The 19,770-nt window shown below is 42.7% G+C and overlaps 1 long non-coding RNA gene across 1 annotated transcript; it reads right to left on the reverse strand.

Annotated features, from left to right (window-relative positions):
- Positions 1–976: 976 nt before the first annotated feature.
- LOC144163287 (uncharacterized) lies at positions 977–19,488 on the reverse strand. Its single transcript, XR_013320877.1, has 6 exons — positions 19,100–19,488; positions 16,644–16,878; positions 12,852–12,919; positions 7,957–8,119; positions 3,811–3,934; positions 977–1,134 (listed from the first exon to the last, which is right to left on the reverse strand). It is a non-coding gene; the product is annotated as an uncharacterized LOC144163287 (long non-coding RNA).
- Positions 19,489–19,770: the final 282 nt, after the last annotated feature.

Consider the following 19,770-nt stretch of genomic DNA (forward strand, 5'->3'; position numbering starts at 1 on the left):
ACTTGTGCAGTGCAGAAACCGTAAGTTCTGTTCAACGGAACAGGAACTGTAGCACACTTGTGCAGTGCAGAAACCGTAAGTTTTGTTTGATGATGCAAAACCGTACTGCATTTTTATGGAAAACAAACCATTATTTTCCATTACGGTTTGACGCTGTCATGCACTTTCACAAGAGTGTAACTGTAAAAGATCAATACGGCATTTACCGGATGAATTTGAACCGTAAAGCATGCTAACTGTATCGCAACTGTCGCAGCAGTAGCAGGGTTACGGCAAAAAATGAGCGCCTATAAAAGTTTTTTTGAACAAACCACTTCTGCATTTGCACTCTAACCTTACGCGATAGTCACATTATGCGGTCTATTCTGTTTGACACAAAACCTGCTTATATAGAAAAGAAAAAAAATTTGCCTTTGGGAATGTCACTAGTTGGCCACGGCCATTTGAAATGGCTACAGTTTCTCATAGGCAAAATTGTTTCATTTTCTAAATAAGCAGGTACCACTGGCATTCTTACTGTCAAACAAGATAGACTACATAATGTGACCTTTGCGTAAACTTAGAGCACAAGCACAGCAGTGCAGAAGTTCAGAAAAAACTTTTAAAGAGATGCTCATTTATCATCGTTAATCTGTTTAGTATTTCATTAATGGTTTGAAGTTTAATCACAATCACTGGTACCCTTAATAAATACTGTATTTTCTTGACCCGTTTGACTTTGTTCCAGATTCATTTAGCTTTCTCAGTGCAATTAACTCTTAAGAGGCACATGTGGTACTATTTTTGAATACGCTACTAAAACACAATAGAGAAGAGAAGAAATTCTGCAGTTAGCATGTAACTTCAAGCATGCGCACTGAATCTGTTAACAATTTCCACCCACCACTTTGCTGCAATGAAACATATTTGGTGTACAGAATTTGTGTTGTTTATGACACAAATCGACATAGATTGGCAAGACTGACAGCAACAAGGGTACTTTTGAGGCTATATTGAGAACTGTATAATACATCATTCTGGACTTGCAACTTGCAACTTGTCTCGTATCACTTGACGGGCTTGCATGACGAACATTTCTGGATCAGATTGTCCAGTTGTCCAGTGGACGGTCCAGAAACTAGTTTAGCAGAGCAGCTGAAAACAAAAACAAGAAAGTATTTTTATTTGGGAGATTACCAAAGCCTGGACAATTACCAAAGCCATTACCAATAAAATATTAATTTCATACTTCATTAAAACTGGGTGAAAATGCATGCCGTAGACCTATTTTGTATATTTGAGGACGACCATGAAATGGTACATAAAAAATAAGGCCAAAAAAAGCTGATATACCTTTAAAACATACCTTTGATTATAACAAGCTACCAGACGTGTCTGCATTTTTTTAGTGCAGAGGCCACCGTACTTACAAACGATAGCTTCCAGTAATTTACCATCATTACCACCAAAAAGGATTGATTAGTCTCTCACAGAAAAGTAGACACTACCTCGTGAACGGCTTGGGCTAATAATTGTATGAGTACATTTTGCTCTGTTTTCGAAATGTACTGAAATTGCCGCCCGTCTGCGGGAGATAGCGCGTGCATAAGAATGAGAACCTCGGCATGACGGCACGCGGAGGTGACAGAGGAAGCAGGGAAAGAAGATTCTCACTTGTAAGGGTGCAGCATCTTTATACCATGTAATTATGGTATAAAGATTAACTTGAGTGTGCCTGTCTTGCCTTTGAGAATCACCTTTGACATTCGCCTTTGAGATTCTTCAATGGCCGTTCTTATCAATGTATTCGTGTCTTGTAATATATCCAAATAATGACAGTACCAGCTGCTTTCATCTTTTCCATTATCAGTGTGCCATGTTACACTGTGACATGTTACATTGTGAAAAGGGATACTGTAATTTGTATGCAGTTTGCTGAAAATGGCAAGAATTGCTCATTACTATGTGGAGTAAAACACCCTAAGGAGCAATTCTAAACCAAGGGAAAGCAAGTTAGGCCCAAATGACTGGGGCAAAAAGCAAGTGGAATTTCAAATTATATGCCAGATTTACCTGTAAGAACGTACGGGTAAGTCAAAGTCATGATAAGTAAGTCATGACAAGTCAGATTAGTACAGTACAGGATATATCTTTAAGGGGGGACACTGCTCTTAAAAAAAATTTTTAATTTTTAAGTAAACTTTGTGAAATTTTTAAGACTTGGTGCTTTCCCCCACTGATTTCTTTACACCTTGGTGGCACCAGTGGCAAGGAACCATTTTGAGTGCCCATTTCAAACACTGAAGTTTAATGGGCTTTAAAATTAGTTCCAAGCGATGCATCAAAAAACTGATTCTCTTATTGCACTCACCAGGGTTCATAATGTTGGAAAATGTAAAGATTACAGTTTTATGACCAACACTGCTTTGTCCCTTGTTCCTCCAAAAATGGTTAATTGCCTCTAATTATCTCGGGAACTAATTGACAAACTAAAAAAATAACGGAATATTTGAAATCAGTGGAAAAGAAGCAGCAAGAGTGACAAGTTTAACAGAGTTTACTTAAAAATAAAAGGAATAGTTTTAGGATCCATCCATGTCTCCCCTTTAAGGAGCCATGAAGACAAAATACAAGTTTGTGTTATTCGAAAGATTTAATGTTTTATAGTGCCCCCAGCGCTTGTCCAAATGCAAACAATGTTTTATTCACTGAGAAATTGATTAATTTAAGTTAAAATTTTAATTTTCCCACTAAATCGAGTGTTCTCGTGGTCCGCAATGACTTCACAGGAATTGAGCGCTCTTCTATGGTCCCTAGAAAGATATTTCTAGGGACCATAGCTCTCCAGCCAATTGGGAGGCCTTGTTTGCCGTTAGTGAACCTCGATGGCGCCACCATACCGTAGCATACCGTTTTCTGCCTTTGGCGCGGAGCAAGAATTTCTTTCTCCGTGGCCTTTGGTTTGTATTTGACCGTATTTAAACCTGGCTTGGTTTTCTTCAGGAAGAAAATAATTGCTTCGTGAAACATAGTGCTCGCTCTACAAATATGCTCACGTAAAACACCATTCCTTGCGTCAGTCGGCAAGCGTAGTCTGAGACAACCCCAAAGCCCTGCAGTCCTGTGCAGCTAAACCAAGCATAGCGCGCGCAGTACCAACAGCAGTACACATCGGCACTTCTGTTTACGTGTGCTTCCGAAACTTCCACTGTTTGTCTCACCATTCTTACGGCTTTGAAAAGAATTTGCCCTACATTTAAGCACAAATAGCTCGTTCGGCAAGCTTGTAAGCTCTGCCTAATTTGCGTTTGCTTTTGCCGCCCTCCGCAAATCCCAGAACTGTAACGTGACGTCATAGGTTCTGCTGCGGGAAATGAGCTAGTGGGTCGCATGGCCATTCCCTTTTTTTCCTAAATATATAGCTTATTTGAGCGAAGTTTACGTTAGCAGTGGTGTCAGTATGATTCTAACGAGGCAATCTTTTGAATGAACCAAACTTGTGTTTTCTCTTCATGGCTCCTTTAAAATATACCCAGATTAAAAGAATACTTATTGGGTGTAGTACTTTCAGTCATATGAACAGACGCAGGGGTTAATCCAGAATTTTGATTTTGAGGGGGTGTCGAAATCCTCCTGAGGGGGTTGTCGTCCTCCTGGGGAGAACGACAACCCCCCATATTGTGTATCCTCTTGGGAGGCTGTGTATATCCCCCTGGGTGGGGTTCTCGTGGTTGTGGAGTCTTTCTTTTTTTTTTTTTGGAGGGGGGGGGTATAAGTTCCAGAACAGACGCATACAGTTCACCACACAACTTATAAAGGCCTGCAACTCACATTGCTCCATTTCTTCTTGAATGTCTCAAGCTCTGCGGCGGCTTTCATGGCCTTTGACTCCGCTCCTTTGGGCCGCGCTTCCTCCTGTTTGGTACCTTCACTTGGTGTGATGCCAACTAGGTACCTAAAACAAAATAAACAGATAACAGTCAGTCCAGCCAACACATTAAATTCCTTGCTGGCTTAGCCTGTTCTTTTATTACCACAGTGACGCCTCTTTCTTAAGTGACTTAACCACAGCGACTTAATTCTTTCTTTACCGCACCTATTCAAAACCGTTCAATTTCAAAGATACCTTGGGAGCCCCTTTTCACAGCATTCCAGCCGTTTCTGGAACGATCTGGAGTTAGCTCAGAAAATGCCCTTTCAAAATCCATTTCGTTTTCATTTTTGCAATGAAAATGTGATTTTTGAGAAGCGTTTGCATTACCTGGGTGTGGAAAAGGGGCGTGGTCAACGCTACTGAAGAAGAATACGTGCCACTGGTAATTAGTCTGCATCAGCGTTTGTTTTTCTTTATAATGGTGAATCAGAAGCCGATTTTCCATCGTCAGGCTTGCACTCTGACAGTAATAATCTCAGAAATTGGCGGAAAATGTCAAGCAGTGTCTGCTTAGGTAGTTTTATTCCCTCTGCGTATGTTGTTCTAAGGTGTGTTGTAGTTTCACTTACCACAGGACCATTAACGAACAGTTTACAACTGTTTCGTTTTCATTTCTGCATGGCGAAATTCATATAGGCGCTACCACGCAGTTACCCAACTTCAAGCCTTGAGCATCCGCTACTAATCCTTGAAAAAAGCCTGCCGTTCCTGATTTCACCCACCCTAACCCAATTTCTGTGATGAGAACTTCCCAGGCAAGTCAAACGATAGCACCCAGTCACCAGATATCAGTTTCGACGAGGAGAGTGCTTCAAACCACCTTACACACCGCCTGCCAGTTTCGTTTTCATACGAGGCTATCTTCAGAGTGTAGTGTTGTTTCTTAGTTGAACCCTCTATTCGGACAGTCTCCAATACGTTTTGTACTGTTTCTTTTCAAAAATTTTAGGTGGCACTGGAGGCTGGTAATGCTGATCTTTTTTTATCACACAACAGCAAAAGTTTGCAGGGCACGATTCTAGCGCATTGCACCTCACTGCTGCAAGCAAGGCTACATTAGCGAGTCAGAACATCATAACTGACGGTGAGCGTCAACAAGCATCAACTTCATTTTGTTTTCAACATCATGCATGTTTTTCCGCATTGCGCGCTTGCCCCAAATACTCTGCTGGCCGGAAATGCTAAGTCGGTCATTGACAAGATGTTTTTATGTTACGTGGGGGCAAATTGCTGCCGCTGCTAATGTCAAACCACCAGATTTCTTCCAGGGAACCGCCAGAAATTGCACATTTTGAAATTTAGGTTGGGCTTCACTGCATGGCAAGAGCACAATGCAAACTAAAATTTTTTTATATATCTGACAAACTGCTCCACGCAAGTCGACATTTTTTCTAGGGCGCGTTTTGAAATGTTTCCCTACAAATTGTATATTCTAATTTTTTTATACTACCGGTGGTTTTCTTCAACGAAGGAACGGAAACCAGCGAAAAAGGACGAAAAACACGAGGAGAGACGAGACAACACAACGCTGGACTAGCAGCTGAAATTTAATTGAAGAAACCAACACACTCTGTGAACAGCCAAGTCAACGTATGCGCCAACACGTACGCGTGAACGAATGAAAATGCTATTGTTACTAACTACCTCCACTTTCGTATCGACACCTCTCAAGTTTGAAGGAAGCTGATTTCTTTGTCGCTGAGGGTGATAGATGCAGGTGCGCTAATGCAGTTGCCTTCCTGCTGTTGTCTTATGAAGAACGCCTCCAGTACTTCCCTCTAATTCTTAGTCCTCTAATTCTTAGTCCTGCAGTACTTCCCTCTAATTCTTAGTCACAGGGACCAGATGAAAAGAAGGAAAAAAAGGAAGGTTGAAGTAATGCCGTATATACATAAAGTGTTGCACAACATAAAGAAAATTGCTTCACAGCACGGGGTTCAAGTGGTCTTTTCCGCGCCGTGTAAACTCTCCAGACTGTGCGCGTGCTTTGAAAATATGGGAAAAGAGAAATGCGCGTGTAAGACAAACCATGCCAAGAAATTCGTTAAGTGTGAGCACAGTGTCATCTATAAAATTCTGCTGAGGTGTGGGAAGGTTTACATCGGCCAAACCGGCCGATGTGTCAATGAGCGGCTGGAGGAGCATTGTGCATTAGTTAGTTCTCAAGGAGCTGGACACCTTGCCTTTCACTGTCGACAGTGCAAGTGCGAACCATTATTTGATAGTGTAACGATCCTTGGAAAAGGCAGGACTAAGAATGAGAGGGAAATACTGGAGGCGTTCTTCATAAGACAACAGCAGGAAGGCAACTGCATTAGTGCACCGTCTATCATCCTCAGCGATAAAGGAATTGGCTTCGTTCAAGCTTGAGTGGTGTTGATACGAAAGTAGAGGTAGTTAGTAACAACAGCATCTTCATTCGTTTCACACGTACGTGTTGGCGCATGCGTTGACTTGGTTGTTCAGAGAGTGTGTCGGTTTCTTCATTAAATTTCAGTTGCTAGTCCGGCGTTGTGTTGTCTCGTCCCTCCCCGTGTTTTGCGTCTTTTTCGCTGGTTCCCGTTCTTTCGATATGCACCAACTGGCCCAGCAAGCTGCACTTCTACAGTACTTTTCTTCAACAACTCGGACGCACCACAATCTTTGTTTTCTTGCTTCTCTCGCTGTCAGTGAATGTGTGCATACATTTCCTTCTCGCTCAAAATAAGTTTAAGCACGTGGTGCCATTTCACAGCAGCAATTAAACGAAAATTTGGAAGTTTTTCATGATGTGTCTGGCTTGCGCCAGTTTGGTGTCGCTGAAGGCCATCTACAGTGTGCTACTGGTGTTAGCTGAAGGGCAGTTCTTTGTATGCAATGCTCGTAAGACCTTGTTTCACGAGCGCTGCTATGCGCACTTGTGCTTCTGTACAAATTGGCGACTTTTGTCTGCAAGCGCCGTGTGACATCTCTATGAATGGATACCCTGAGATGCTTGCTAGCCACCTGCACAGACTGGCTATCAGTACGGTGTGCACACGATTTTCCCATGCTTTGCGCTTGCTTCACGATGAGACGGTCTTGTGAGTGTTTAAAAAGTGCTGCATAAGCAATTCCCTGGTCTGCACCATGGATGACAACCCCAAAGAGTAATCTCAGACGAAACAGGTTGTAGCCTCAATAAACCAATAGCGTGTACTAATTCTTTTTTTTGCATTTTTCGGCTACAAGGTCAGGAGGTCGACTTATATTCCAGTTCGATCTCTATTCCGCATAATACGGTAACAGACACACCTGCTGAATCTGCACTTTTATTCTGCAGTTGTCATTTCTTCTCTTCAAGTTGCTGCAATGAACTGACTTTCTCCTTGATTTTGTGGCATAAAATATTTCATTCAGACACCGCATGCCCCTCTACAGTGCTGCTTAAAGGGGTCAGAAAGAACTAGCCTTAGGTAGCTCGCTCAACTACATTCCATGCTTGAAAGATGTTTTTTTTAAACTGAAGAATGACAAAAATAGTGAAAGATCTTAAAATTTCCGGTTACAAACCACAGAAGTGATGTAATAGTAGCAGTAATACTATAAATTGAGGTAATGGCGTGCTAATTGCACATTACAACTCGAATTATGTCTTGCAACACAACTGACGCACAACTACTATCCCACAGTCATGCTTCATGGCAATGGCTTTAGACTCCAGCCGCTAGTGGAGAGACATATGGACTCGGCAAGAAAGTGGCAGGTGACATACCACTACTACATCTCTTGCCATTATTATTCAGCTTAGTTGTTGGAAGTTTGCATTAAAATTGGCCTCGTAGTGATTGGGTCAATGCAGTACATAATTTGAATTCCCCACAGTTGCATTTTGTCTTCACAGTTTAACTTGATTGGCCGCATCAGATGTATAAGTAGGTGGTATCACGACTATGTTGCTCAGCACCACTGCTTATGAGGATGCCAAGTTTAACAAAATACAGCTGTTATCTGCAAGGCAGATCCACCAGAAGCTACTACACCAACAATAAGCAGAGTATTAAACTAAACAGAAAACAACCTACCTTTGAATGAACTCCATTGTCGAAGCAACCCCTCTGGGATACTTGATGTTCAGGCAGAAGTACAAAGCCAAAAGAAGCTCCACCCCAAGCAGGAAGCTTATATTTTCCACGACAAGTGCCCGGTCGACAAACACGTGGCAGCTGCAGTTAAAGAGTGTCTGGCCTGAGAAAGACAAAGAAGTCATAATTGTACAACTGGAAATATATAATACAAAAGTGCTTGAAGCAGCTGCTTTTTTCTTTTGTTTAAATCGCTTAGATAGTCTCAATGAACATCCCCCAGACAAGTGTTATTAGAATACATCTGAATACCAAATGCTACATTACAATTCAGACGGTCCCCCGATATCCAGCAAACTCCCATTTAGGCGAATTCGAAGGAACCATGAATATTTGTTCATATTATTAAAAATTTGTCTTAAGCAGACGCTTGCCTAATTTTGTGCATGTGGCAAGAGAGCAAAAGAGGTGGACATTTTACCCATAAAATTCGTCATAACCAAGTTCGTCTCAACGAGAGTCTACTGTATATGTTACAGGCATTTATATGATGTGTTTTCTTTTTTTTTTCTCAATAAACGTTTCGGCTCCTTCTATGCCACCATGACGTACGTGATTCATGCACCTAGTTAGATTTTCCTTGCGAATGTGAAGTTAACTATACACTCAAGAATCTAATTTGATTTTAATTATTGAAATTAGGTGGACATGGAAAACCATTTCTCAAGGTTCCAATTGTTCTGAGCTGAGCTAGCCCAGTGCCACGACAGCCAGGCAGACTTGCTTTGAAACAGAAGGAAGGAGGATAAATGAAGCATCGCGGGCTGCAAGGACAATAGGAGGAGTGAACTGCCTCAGGCAGCCAGAAAAGGGGTGGTCAAGTCAATCGACACACTCTTGAGCATGCCGTGGCAAAAACACTTACACCAGGATATCTTGTTTTCTGATAAGGTAAACAGGTATTGTCAATTTGGCACTTGTATCTGTCGCATCTGCTTCCTAAAACCAAGTTCTGTACTCTGTTCGTGCTATTTTATGCACAGTTTCAAAAGGTAAAAACTAGTTGGCCATACTCAGCCATACAGGCTTGCTAACATGTTGTCCGAGCCAATGTGAGAACGATTTCAGAGGATTGTGCAAGGGAAGTGGCACTTTAGCATACACTTCTGCTAAAATTGCATGTAAATCAGTTGAAAAACTGAAAACATGACCCAAGCATTCTACACTTTTTTTGTGGTAGAGCAGTCTCTTCCCACTTCATTTATCATAATGGAGAACTTTGAAAGAAAAAAAAAAACAAAATCCGCTGAATCAGAGTTCCGGGCTCAGAGTTGTAATAGCAAAACAAGGTGCCAGTACAAATCCTTGTCCTCTCCATGCTTATTCTAGGATGCTAATTTGCTAAGCACACAAATAAAGCATTACTGTTTCTGTTGCCATCAGGTGCTAAAGACAAGCTAGCTCTCTGGTTGATCTGTCTTCACAGACTGTAAAAGAGTCGAGTGCACTCGGAGTTGTCTTGTTTTAATGTGAAAGCATTTTTTAACTCGGTAGGTTGAAAACTGCCACACTGGCAACAAACAAAATGGTTAAAGGCGCAGTCACACTAGCCTGACCATCGGACGATTTGATCGGCCAACACCGTGTCGGCGAGCTGTCGGCAGCCATGTCACACCACGTTGACACCGACCGTTGGCCAATCGTCTGCGTCAGCGAGAAATCGGCGGGGCCTCGGTGTCTGCACGATGTCGGCCGACGCGCTTGTCACACCACGCCGACGACCGCACGGCGACCCTCTCCACTGGGGATCTCTTTCTTTCTTTAGTCAAACTTAGAGTATCGTGTCACGACTGCCGCGACATAAGCCGTTTGTGTGTACTCGCGTGTGCGCTGCTTGTACTGTGTGTACTTCTCAACTTCTTGTTAGATCACAAACAAAGATAAAAGAGCTGTGTTCGCTGCTGCCGTGGCAGTAATAATACGGATTTTATGGATGAACCCCGGCAAAAAGACCTCTGTAGCACGTAGAATATGCATCTAAATTAGTACGTACGTCAGCGGAAATTTAACCTCCTCTAATAGAGAAGGCTTTACAGTGCACCATGGTACCGCATTTTTGAGAAACGCGGTGCAAGAAAAGTAAGCTTAATTGTGGCTCCAGACGCCACTCGCTGTTTCGAAGGAAATTTTCCATAACAAAGGTAGTTGCTTCTCAAAATCACGCAGAAAATGATTCGAAAATTGGATACACAGACCATGCTCCTTTAAAAACCGCAAAAAAAAAAAAAAAAAACCCACCCCGCCAGGAATTGAACCCGCAACGTCGAGCGAGCGAGCGAGCGGCGCGACGCATGACACCACTGTGCCCCAACACAAATGCCGACCAGCTGCCAATTAGCCTGTGTACTAGATGGAGGTCCATCCTTCGTATAGTACATCGGTGTTTACTAGCTGGTTTACAGAACTCCTGGCTGGTAAACTGAAAGCAATGTTCCCCGAAGCCCCCACAATAGCTTATCGGCATCAACTCCACTGCTTCGCGAAAGCGCTTGCGAAAATATGTGTGCCCGGCTGCGACTGCGATTTCACACTGCAGGGATAGTGCTTGCCGTACTTTGGTTTTGCGTTTTACGATAAAAACCTTGGCCGATATTTATCCGTTATTACCCAAATTACCCTACGTAACTTTTTTTCTGCATGAAACTGATTTTTTTTTTTTGTACAGGCGAGCCGATAGCACACACATGTGCAGTTTGCAGTTCGGGAGAGCGGTGTTGCCGAAGAACACGGCCGAAGCATCTAAAGCCAAACTACGGATCGCATTAGCGCTAGTGTTGAGTTGCATGAGCTTCATGGACGTTACTGAGTTTATTACACTCCAGAAACTAACCAAACAGAGCTGCATTCATTGTGGCACGAATGTTGTAGGGGCGCAGTTTTCGCTTCTCGGTCTATTCTCGACGACGCGTCAGGCGACTGGTCGGGCTAACGGTTTTGCTGGCGCCTTCGGTCGGCAAGCCAGCTACACTACCCGCACTTTCCATCGGCCAACATGTTTATGTCACCGTCAGCGTAGTATAACAACGTAGTCTGGCAACTGAGCAGTTGGCCAATGGTTCAGCGACTCGTAAACGTTGCCGTCGCATTGTCATCACTGCCGTGTCAGCCAAGTGTGACCGCGCCTTAAGGGATCGAAGAATACAAACCGGGTGGAAAAATGCTTTGCTTTAACATACATATATATATATATATATATATATATATATACAGAAAGATAGGTCAGCAGTCTACAATGCCAAAGGAGGCATAGGGGTGTGGTTAGGCTCTTTTCTTTTTTACTATGGTTAATGAAAATAAACATTTTTTTTTAAATATACAAGAGAAAGAAAGAAAGAAAAACGCGCCCAGAGTGGGGACCGAACCCACGCCTTTTGGGTTCGGTCCCCACTCTGGGCGCGTGTTTTTCTTTCTTTCTTTCTCTTGTATATTTAAAAAAAAAAGTTTATTTTCATTAACCATAGTAAAAAAGAAAAGAGCCTAACCACACCCCTATGCCTCCTTTGGCGTTGTAGACTGCTGACGTATCTTTCTGTATTTCCTCAACGAGCCCCTCATTTCCTTACTATATATATATATATATATATATATATATAAATATATATATATATATATATATAGGCCAGACCGTTCAAAACTACTAGAACTGCTACCATGGCTCATACATGTCCGCATTGTGCAGCGCAAAGCAAATGTCGGGCAGATTTCACAGAACAGAAGCACACAGTCTTTGTCAAAATTTTCTAGGCCAAGCCAAAAGTGTACACGCTGCAAAAAAATTTACAAGCTTGTGTACCGGGCGAGGCTGAAATATTTTATGTCGGATATATAGACAAGACACCTTTCTTTCTTACTGTTATAAAATATTTTTGTCACATTTAAAGGTAAAGCCGATTCTTTGAGTCCTTTGTGGTCGAGAGGGCTTAGGATTGGCCTAGAAAAGTTTGAGAAAAGGTGCGCATAAGCTTTTTTCTTTTACCTTAATGTGTAGGTTACCTTACAGAGCAAAAACAGATGGAAGCAAAGAATACATTTGAAATAGATACCGTTCTTTCGCACGTATAACCCGCACCAAAAATGCCCAAATTCTAGTGGCAAAGTAGGGTGCAGATAATGCATGGGGTTCTCCCTTTAGTGCAGGTTCACGGCAATGTGCGTGGTGTAACACAGGCTAAGCCTTCGATTACACGAAACATACAAGGAAGAAAACACAAGGATGGCGAATTGTGACTTTCGGTTTGCAGTCAGTGTATTGTACTTGCTAAATATACGCGTTTTCTTGAGTAGTCCGGGAATCAAATGTCCGGGAAATACGCGAGGATATTTTTTATCTTTTTCGGCATCTCAAAGTGGAGGTGCAGATTATATGCAGGGGCGGGTTATATGCGTGGGGAAATATGGTGTTTTATCAGAAAATCAGTATTGTATTACTACACACAAAAAAAAATTTAATGAGTAATCTGGCAAAGAGAAAAGACGTTTTTCTGGCAGAATACAAACACCAGTTGAATCAATGAAAACAATGGTGCTGCATGCCCACATTGCTCTTTTTGAAATTGATGATCACGATACGATACTCTTAACAATCAAGGTGGCCATAATATTTACCTGAACCTCTTTTTGATTGATGGGTGGCTAACCTACAACCCAACAGAATATATGCTTGGCCAATATATGTAATTCATGCCAGCCATTTTTAATGCCGCAATTTCCTGTGCCAAACTTGGAGGCTTGAAATGTATCACATTTTATACAAAGTTTCAACAAGTTTAAAGCTAATTATCAAAACCCTTCAAAAAAATAAAGGGGATAAAAGGAAATGAATTGGGAAAGCTTACCCAGCGCTCCAATAATTGGCAATTCAAGGAAGTCTGGTCCGGAATTCTTCTGTAAGTTCTGTTGATGCCTAATACACAATGAAAAAATAGAAGGGCAATAAGAACAAATTTTAAAGATGTCTCCAAATATCTAGAGGCCTTTCATCTATTCTGTTGTTTTACAGGTACAACGGACCTTCTTAATCCTCAGAAAAACGTCTGCTGTAGCCGAAGTATGCAGTATCAGACACGGGAGGGGAAGGGGAGGGGTTATGAGTGCAAAATTGGGTACTTTGACCGATATTGCATATACATAGTACAAACACTGTTGTTTTTACACGCCTGCAGCACCTCAGTGTTTGCCCACGGGCAAAGAATCGCCTAAACATCATTTCCAAAGCTTAGCACCAGCACTTGGAAAAGGCCTACTGCATGCGGTCAAGTCTGTAAAGATGCATGATAAGCAGAACAAATGAAGCAAGAATATAACTAGGAGCAATTATTAACCAGCTACAAAAATCAGTTGCGCCCATCAGAATTAGCTGGGCGCTTTGAATCCCTTCGTGACAAGGCAGAATTCCAGAAACCATTCGTCAGACAAATCCAATCGCTGCCTGACGTTCCCCCAAAGCAGCTTCCACAGTTTTTATGATTTTAGTCAGGTCATTGAAACAGCTGTAATGAAATAATCTGATGATGGACAGCTGTGAAATAGAAAGTTAGACCATTTGGACTGCGCACGGCCACCGGCAGATTGCATACAATGTACGGGAACCAACCCCCCTGAGGCCTTTCTTACCTTTTTCACCGAACGAAACGGGATTGATGCATGCACGGGAATAATAAATACTGACCTTCACTGAACCCGGGTTCTTAATTACATAAAAAAAACTGTGACGAAGGGAAGACTTAACTCCAGGTGCACCACTTCGCGCACTCGTAGCACTGTTGTTCAATCTCACCAGAGTCGCGTTTATCGGCAGCGGCCTCATTCTTGATGGTCGAGCGGACCGTCTGCTTAGACAGGCCTGTACTTCTCGTGATGTTGGCCTGTTTTTCCCAATGTTTGACAGCGCTAAAATGGGCTTAATTTATCCGACAGTGAAATCAGCTACCCTGCCACTCATGCCGCTGGTCGCAAACACACAAAAAAAAGACAAGTCTACTGGCACTGGTTTAACTTCGCTACGCCAACTACCCGGCTGCCAACAATGTTGCCAGACATAGGTTTTCTCGCCAAATTAAACAAAGAAAAAGCATGCCGACCCTGCGGAAGCCCGATTTAAACATTCAGTCGAAAAATTTCGCCTAAAATTTAGTCTATTGTAGCCGATAGTCTGCTCTAGCCGGGTCCATTATGAGCAAAGTGGACTCCATTTAAAATGCATGGGGACCAGACAAAGCAACAGAAATGGACTGTTGTAACCGAAAGTCTGTTGTTGCCGGATCCGTTGTAACGAGCATAGACTGTATGTACCTGTATATTTATGTACGCATTATTGCAGGCAGCATGTGTAGCACTGCCAAAAGCTTGGGTGATATGCAGACATCTTATAATTTACTCCAGGTGGTCCACTAATTGTCATGCATGTAAGAGGTGAGAACGCACACGTCACATTTCACGCAACGTTGATGTTAGGCCATCCGGAAGCAGAAAAATTACAATCCCTGTGCATAATGTTTCGGTGACACGTTATAGCCCCTGTCCTGCAGGAAAGTCCTCGCTACTTGTAACTGTATATGACTGCAATGCAGTAGCCACGCATTGGGAGAGCCGAACTACACGAATTCCTCACAAGCAACAGAAAAAATTATTGGGTGAACTTTTTAAGAATGTGAAAGCCTACTTGGGCCTTTTGTTGAACTCTTGTTGAAATTTGTGGCTGCACCCTGTCACATATATTGCATCTTCAAAAGCTCGTTCCACTCGCTCTCTATTGCCAGGAGCGTCCTTGTTAGTCCCCGTCCATACATTTACCCTTCAAGGCGGCTTGTATATAACGTGTGGCAGCCCCCCCACACTCCTTTGGTGTTCCACTTTCTTGAGGCGCGTTCAATTCCTCCTTCTCCCAGCCCTCCTTCAAACCTCCTCCTGCGCTGCTATTTCCCTTTTCTGGTATGTGATCACCAGCATGCACTTGCTCTGCCCACAGCTTCCACTTTTTTGTACCATTACTTTTTGGCACTCCACGCCGTGTGCGCTTGGTACAGAGATATCTAAAGCTTTCATCCTAAAATGTCGAATAACAAGTTAGACTAAAGCTTTTAACAGTTCCCACTACACAATCTGTGGGATGTACATGGTGCAAGCTTAGATGAGGGCCTGGAGTGAGAGTGTTGCCTGGTCAAGGTTGTTGGTTATTGCTAGTGACCGAGTCAGCTCAAATGTCCTAATGGTGGACAGGTAAGCAATGGTCGTACTGAGGTTTCATGCAGCCAAGAAACAGTTCCTAGGTCCTGGCTAAGGTGGAAACGCATGGCCTCTCTTTAGTGTTACTGGAGTCTTGAAGTTTTGGGATTGGTGAAGAAAAGGCCCACATGTGGTCATTGGAGGATTCAGCTAGCCACATTCCAAACATTCGAAGGCTTCTTAACGTTTATCAACCACTCCTTCTTGTACCAGAATTATTCTTCTCTTCTCTGCATCTCACTTTTGTGCCCAAGGACTGGTGCATTTCAGTCATCCCAGCTTTTTAAGACATGCCTATACTTCTTACATGATATCAGCCCCCACATTTTTCTGTTTCATCTAAAACAGTGCCCAGTAGGGGTGTAGCCTGGGGGGGGGGGGGGGGGGGGGTGCAGCTGTTGTGATGTCAGAATACCCCCCAAAATTTATGCATAGAGAAAAATGACGTATATTGTTTGGGCAACCAGAGCAGTCACACCTTTTTTTTTCCTGTTGGTGTATAACACCTCTGAAATATTGGTCTACCTACGCCACTAGTGCACAGCATGACAGAAAAGAAAGTGGGAGGTGTTTTATGGCACGACGTCAGCAACACATAGCATTTTGCTTAAAGCCAACCTGTCAGATGCTGCTACGAGCCTGGGTGAATGCCAGAGTGTAGAATCTACAACACCCATGTTGAAATGAATTTCTGCCACACCATCTTGGCTGCAGCATTTCACAAACTTCAAAAGTTATCTGACAGTATTAACACAGAAACATGGAAAATCTTTTTTTTATTAGTGTAACAGCATTTTTCTGTGCATGCAGGAGAAAACAAGCTGAAGAGTATTCAAGGAACTTTTGCCTTGCGTCAATGCAACAGGAACCAATAACAATATTTGTACTTGGTATATATCACCCCAAGTGCTTCAATATCGAAGTGCAGTTATTGGCTAAGGAACTGAAGCTCCGAAATCCCAATTCCCACCTTCCCATCCATTTTGGTGAGCAAAAAGAATGCCCGCAAACTGGTTAGAAAAAACAACTTTTACCTCTCTGAATGAATGTGGATCTGAAAACAAAGAGTGCTCTACTGCAAAGAATGTTTTACTCATTTACTTAAAACAATTACCAAGCATTCCTGATGGATTGGCACTTATTAAAATTTTCTCGATTGTCGTGGAGGGTGCAGCAGAAGGTACCACTATTTAACGGCTGTGCTAATTGGAATCCTCACACCCAAAGTTGGGAGAAGAAATTTCTCCCATCTCACTTCCACCCTCTTTTAGCTGTAACAGATAAATATCATTAAAAGGTTACACTTAAAAAAGTACTATGCATTGCCTTCTTTGTTTTGTATAGCTGAACCATCACTGCGCACAGATATACAGCTACAATACAAGACATGGGAGCACTCTTACCTCGTGCAGCTGCATTATCTTCTCCAGGTCGTCACCAAAGTAGGACACCAGCAGTGGGATCAGGCAGATTGAATCAGCATTTTCCTTGCCAAGCTTAGTTCCAGGCTGTTCCATCTTCAGGGCCCACTCCAGAACGCACTCGCTCTTGGAGGAGGACCGAATGAACAACACCAGCTCGGCCACTTCCTCTTTTGGCACGCCGCAGAGCTTCCCCCTGAGGCTGACACCTGTGAGCCTAAAGAGTTCATATAATAACATGGCATCAACATTCAATAACACAAAATTGCATTTACCATTGGAGTTTTCTTTCACACGCAAGGCATTTATGCCTAGCTTGAGCTTACCCACTCGAACTATACAAAACCTTTGTTCTTAGGTGATTGAGCATACTGTACTTACTCGCGTAATGAACCCACTTTTTTTCCAGAAAATTCGGCGTGAATTTGGGGGGAGGGTTGATTATGCAGGACAAAATTGCCACAGTTTTAAAGGTCGAAATTTCATACAATAAAGTTGCTCAGAGAAGCACTGTCAGAGCCTTGCCATTTTCGTGGAAACACGTAGGTAATTATGTAATCAAATTTCTTTTTTATTCGCAACATGCTAGTGGGTTCGTACTCGCCATGGAGCTATACCCTCCTTAGTAAAGTTGCTTGCCGCCTCACATTTGCTGTCGGCCCACAGCGCACCGTCTTGCGTGCTATCAAGGCACTCCAAAACTTCTTTTCCGGCACCGGGAAACTTCCCTTCTTTAGACCCACGAAACACACGGCGATCCCCCTGTTCCCCACCCGGGGGCAAGGGGTCAAATGAATGAAATATGCAGAAAAATGACAAAGGCTCAGTGAAAGAGGTCTCTTTAACGCCATCTCAATCTTCATGCGCTGCGTATTTCAACCATGAACACGGTCTGACTTGAAAATGTTATCATAAAAAGATCACACACGTATATATATTTCAGAGATCGTGTTTTTAGCACATGCACTGTCACAGGAAAATAATATGTAACTTAGAAACCCAAGCATGCTTCAGAAATAAACTGAGATAGACAATAACAAATGAATAAGTGCTCCTTGCATTTTGCCTTAAAAGAACCAAAATGTTATGTTGTCATCAGGAAATATGCGGCTTGGGATCGCGATGCAGATTAACATTGCTCTGAAGCAGGCCTGGGTTTCTAGATTTTTTTTTTAGTGGCCAGCTACATTCTGGTTGTGGGATTTTTACAATAAAATAAAATCATAAATAGACATAATAGCATGCTTTTTGTCTTTCCACTTGTCCCCATCTGTCGTCACGCTGTCGTCACAAACCATCTGTCGTCACAAACCATCCTTACAAACATATTCTGAACTGCAAACATAACTTGCCCATTTATAAATTGCAAAGTCGCATTAAGCTTTACATAAGATATCCTATTTGCTTTTTACGTAATTAGGTTTCATTGTTGAGATTGAATACGTTGAAGTAACTAATCTATGGGTGCATAGTAATAGAGGGCAGCAAATTAATGATTGGGGTGGGGATCTTTAACGTGAGCGAGATTTCAAGACAGGTATTTTTATTCCACACTTCCATCCCAAAAAGAGCTGCGCCCCTAGAACAAATAAAGCGACGCGGCGAACGTCTTGGCTCCTGAGTAGAATTACATGTTCCATAAAACAATTATGCATGATAAAAATCATAAAGCCAACACTGAAAAACAAGCACTGTAATAAAATTATCATACATATTATGTTATCCAACACTACTATACTTACCAGCAGAAATGACATTGTTCAAAAATTTTTCAGAAAGATTTTTTTGAAGTTACATCTATTTCGTGAAGTTGGTCTAGATAAAAATTGCGTAGTTTAACTTCATCTTAAAAACCAGGCAAAAAAAAAAAAAAAGCCCCATAACATCCTACGCTCTCATTTTTCGTTGCGTCAAACCCAGCTACAGCTTTCCCGCATAAACTAGATGCCTAGCGGTGAAGGCTGAGTCAGGACGCAGCAGGGGGAACAAAACGTGCAGCTTGCGTAAAGTGCATGGCATATTTCTGCAATACAGAATGCGCTATATCATACTACTGCATCAGAACTGCCCACAACGCAATTTTTAAATTAATTTCGCCTCGTAGAGGCTACACTCGCGAGTAAACTAAGCTGCCTTTTGTTCGTTGCCAACTGGCTGTTTACACGCTGCGTATACCTTATTTACAGTAACACCGTGCTCTTTATCTCAAGAGACGCAATGCGACCGCGTATACCTTATTTACTATAACGCCCAGCTCCTTATCTCAAGGGACGCGATGCGACCACATGTAGTCTAATCTCGCATCTCCAAGCTGCCTGCGCGAGGGTTAGCTCGCGACCTTCAGTCAACCGTTCGGCGGCGTTAAAACGCTCGCGACATGGACAACTTACACCAGCCAAACAATTCTAAATCATCCACATTCACGGGAGACTTCTTACCGTGGAAGCAGTCTCGTGGAAGCAGTCTCGTTGTTCCAGCGTTGGCAGCGGTCAAACAAATCTCGAAACTATACGCCGTTGACGAACCTCGCTGTCATGGAGCCCGCAAGCTTCCGAACGGCACGGACGGCGCGAAAAAAATTTTCGTTGGGCTGTCTGCGCATGCGTGTCTCGCTCCGCGATCAGCCGCGTGGTTCCCGCTTGGTGCTCCGGTCACGTTGCGCCGAGAAGAAACGTAGAGACGAGAAATTTGATGAGAATGTTGCCGAAATAAAGTGAAAATGCTGGGTACGTTGCTTATACGCTATGGAAATGTCTGCTAATAATTGAATGAAGCAGAAATAAGGGGCCGGAAGGCCTGAACGTCCGTATTTTGAAAATACGGTACAGGTACCGTAAGTGGGAACGTACGGTTTCGCAGCGCCTACGGCGCGTTTACGGCTCCAGTGGCGTAAAGTTCGCTGTAATTTTACGGTTTTTTCTAACAGTGTGTGTGTGACATTGAAGCAGAGTAAGCATGAAATCAAGCTAATTCTGGACAACCAGGAAAGCTAAGAATAGCCAGCTGAACCTTAGCTCACGCTACGTATACCCTGGCATAGCCGAGCTAAGCCACAGCTATTTTTTCCCCCATCTCTATAAGCGTTACTTCTATATACCATTCCTTTTCC

This window comes from Haemaphysalis longicornis, unplaced genomic scaffold (genome assembly GCF_048455015.1).
Source record: "Haemaphysalis longicornis isolate Haplotype H1 unplaced genomic scaffold, Haemaphysalis longicornis Haplotype H1 scaffold_12, whole genome shotgun sequence".
Classification (NCBI taxonomy): domain Eukaryota; kingdom Metazoa; phylum Arthropoda; class Arachnida; order Ixodida; family Ixodidae; genus Haemaphysalis; species Haemaphysalis longicornis.